The 3,783-nt window shown below is 44.8% G+C and overlaps 1 pseudogene across 1 annotated transcript; it reads left to right on the plus strand.

Moving 5' to 3' along the window:
• The first annotated feature begins 3,026 nt into the window (after nucleotides 1-3,026).
• LOC309967927 (single-stranded DNA-binding protein, mitochondrial-like) lies at nucleotides 3,027-3,580 on the plus strand (annotated as a pseudogene). Its single transcript has one exon. The product of its transcript is annotated as a single-stranded DNA-binding protein, mitochondrial-like (transcript).
• Nucleotides 3,581-3,783: the final 203 nt, after the last annotated feature.

Here is a 3,783-nt window from a genome sequence, read left to right on the forward strand (position 1 = left end):
CCCCCGCTAAGGCTTTCTTTCCCCAAGTTACCCGAGAGGACGCGTAGTAGTGCTGCCGCCTTGTGGCACACTGCCGTAACAACCTTACAAACCCTGCCGAAGGGCACCTATCATTCACAAGGCCTGCGGCCTGCGGCTTCGCAAACACAGCCCTGCCCTCAAGAGATATCCCGGGCTAGGTACTCTGAAGTGAATTCAAATCAGGCCCGACTCTCAGACAGAAACCTTTCAAGACCTCAGTGGTACTCACCCGCGTTTTAGAAAACGGCACATTCAAATGAAAAGATGCTTAGGATCTGTCATGATTAGAGAATGCAAATAAAAGTAGTTTAGGTATTTCCTGGCTCCAGTCCTGGAAAAGCCTAAAAACAGTAAGTGCTCAAGAGGGCAGGCAGAATAGGGAAGGGTACTGGGCTGTTGTTGGGAAAGTAAATTAGTAACAGGCAGTATGGAGATTAGCAGACAAGTTTCTTATCAAACTAAACACTAGAGCTACCACGAGATCGGCAACCCCACTCCAGTTCGTACAACCAGAGAACAGCATCATTGGAAAAAGACACTTGCACCCCAACGGTCGCTGTGGTAGTCTTTACCATAGCCAAGCCATGCAAATGACCGAAATGTCCAGCGAGAGATGAATGGATAAAGAAGTTGTGCTACCTATACTTCCTTGACTGTCACTCATTCAGACAATAAATTGTACTCATGCTATTTGTAGCAACAGGGACGGAGCAGTAGATGATCTCACTGATTCCGGTAAATAAGAGACAGAAAGACATATAGTCTAGGATATCACTTACATATGCAGTCGAAAAATGGATACACAGGAAGTGATGTACAAGGGAAACAGACTCACAGACGGAAAAAAGAAGTGAAGAATTACCATAGGGCGAAATTGGGGATTGGGGAAGGATGAAGTAGGAGGTTGGGATTAACAGAAACACACTCATGTATCAAAAAGAGTTTATCAACGACGACCCTCCTGATATCACAGGGAACCCTCCTCTACATTCTCCATAACCTACCAGGGAAAAGAATCTGAAATACAACAGGTACAGCTACATTTATAACTGCATCATGTTGCTGCAGATCTCAAACAAACAGCATGTTGTATATAAAATATGCTGAAATAGAAAACAAATATTAAACTATAAAAGAGGAAAAAGGCAGGAAAGGCCAACTCTATTACCCTCAGGCCTGGGTGACATGGGCTTCTCTCACAGCCCTGGAGCCTCAGCAGGCCTGGGCCCCAGGGCTGGAGTAGGCTGGTGCTGAGGGAGCCAGCGGGGAGAACATGCCACCAGATCAGCGGCCCCTCGCGCCTCTCGTGCCCATTCTCCTCTGCATGGGACCACAATCTCCCGACCCAAGCCGGCTCTCTTACAGGTAAGCAAAGCCTAGTGTACCCAAAGAACGGTGGACCCGCTGGGAGGGAAGTGCTGTGAAAAGACAGCGGATCTCCCCGGATCCTGCTGGTGAGGTTCCCACCTCCAGCCTATTTCCTTTGACTCACCCCACCTACGAACCGCAGCACCCTCCGAATAGCACATTGGCAAGGCTTGGGATTTGCCTGGCGTCGGGCGGTGCAGGGTAAGCGGGAAGAGCTAAAGATACACAAGCCCTGCGGTGTGTTCAGCCACGTTCCACTCCAATTCCCAACCAAACAGCAGGACTCCCTCTAAGGCTCTGTTTGCCCAAGTTACCAGAGAGGCCACGAAGCAGTGCTGCCGCCTTGTGGCGCTTTCCCATAACAACAACTTTAAAAACTGTGCTCAAGGGCACTTAGTATTCACAAGGCCTGCGGGGCTGCAAATGATCTGAACGCTTGAGAAAGGTCCTGGGCTAGTCATCTGAAATGAATTCAAATTAGGCACGATGCGCAGGCAGAAACGTTTCAAGAGCTCAGGGGTACTCACATGCTTTTTAAAAAACAGCACATCAAATGAAAAGATGCTCAGAATGTCATGATTAGAGAGTGCAAATAAATGTAGACGAGGGGTTCCCTGGCTCCAGTCCTCAAAAAGCCTAAAAGGTGCAAGTGCTCAACAGGGCAGGCAGAAGAAGGAAGCCTACTAGACTGCTGGTTTGAATGTAAATTGGTAACAGCCAGTATGGAGATCAGTAGGCAAGTTCCTTACTAAATTAAAAACTAGAGCTAACACGAGATTCGGCAACCCCACTCCAGTTCATACAACCAGAGAATACCATCATTAAAAAAAACACTTGCACCCCAACGGTCGTTGTGGTACTCTTTACCATAGCCAATCCATGCAAACGACAAACTATCAAAAAGAAAGAACCTTAAAATCAGCAAGAGTAGAGAAGCTTATAACTTACAAGAGAACCTCATAAGATTATTATTGTTATAATTTTTTTTTTTTGTGGTACTCGGGCCTCTCAGTGCTGTGGCCTCGGCCTCTCCTGTTGCATAGCACAGGCTCCGGACGCGCAGGCCCAGCGGCCATGGCTCATGGGCCCAGCCGCTGCAGGGCATGTGGGATCTTCCCGGACAAGGGCACGAATCCGTGTCCCCTGCATCAGCAGGCGGATTCCCAACCACTGGACCACCAGGGAAGCCCAAGATTATTATTTTTTTTAATATTTATTTATTTGTTTGCACTGGGTCTTAGTTGTGGCACATGGGCTCCTTAGTTGTGGCATGCAAACTCTTAGTTGCAGCATGCATGTGGGATCTAGTTCCCTGATCATGGATGGAAGCCGGGCCTCCTGCACTGGTTGCATGGAGTCTTATCCACTGCACCACCAGGGAAGTCCCTAGAGCCTCATAAGGTTAAAAGTTGATTTCTGAGCAGAAACCTCACAGGTCAGGAGAGAGTGGGATGATATATTCCAATTGCTCAAAAAAAAAAACCCAAAACAAAAAACCTTGCCAACCAATAATATCCTATTCATCATAATTGTCCTTCTTGAATGAAGAGATTAAAAACTCTTTTCAAAAAACAAAAGCTGGCCAGAATGTCAGGAAAAGACTAAAGATTAGATTGTAAGAAAAGAAAATAGAAGCCATGTTTCGAAGACCTATAGTACAGGTATTTCATCAGCTTGTAAGACATGAGTCTGAAATAGCTAGCAGTTTGGTTCTCAACAGATCTCTGAATCATGTGCAGCTACTTGGTTGAGTAGGTTAGGACCCTATCATGAGACAGGTAGAAGGAAAAAACCCAGTCACAATATTTTCTGTAGCAGCAAATGAGATGTGGCGATCAGGGGAAAATGAAGCATTACCAAATGGGTGATGTCAGTCAAAAGACAACGTAGCACAGAATTTCAGTCTTCTGACCAGGCCTCGGAGATGTGGCATATCAGTATGTGAAAAAGGCGTCTTGAATTTACCTGGAAGGGAAAATAGACTATGGTGAATATATGGATAAAAATAATGTGAGACAACAAGCAACAACAATTATAGCTGATAACATTATATTTCTGAGTGAACAAAGGAAAGAGAAGGCATAGAATGTACGATTCTTCTTTGGCCATTGTTTGGTACAGTCTCATTTCCAAATCATGATAGTCTTTATAGTTTTTAAGGACAAGAATTAAAATACTCTTATGTAAAAAAACAAAACAAAAAACACAAAAGCTGGGGGAGTTCATTCATCATCACTAGATCTGTCTTAGAACAAATTCTAAAAGAGTTCCTCAAGCTAAAATAAAAGGACGCTAAATAGTACCATGAAAACATATGAGACTACACAATAGACTTGTAAATGTTAGTATATAGTTAAGGTAAGAATACCTTAATAGTGTGATATGGTGGTGTGT

Source organism: Leucopleurus acutus (assembly GCF_964270905.1).
Source record: "Leucopleurus acutus genome assembly, chromosome: 10".
Taxonomy (NCBI): domain Eukaryota; kingdom Metazoa; phylum Chordata; class Mammalia; order Artiodactyla; family Delphinidae; genus Leucopleurus; species Leucopleurus acutus.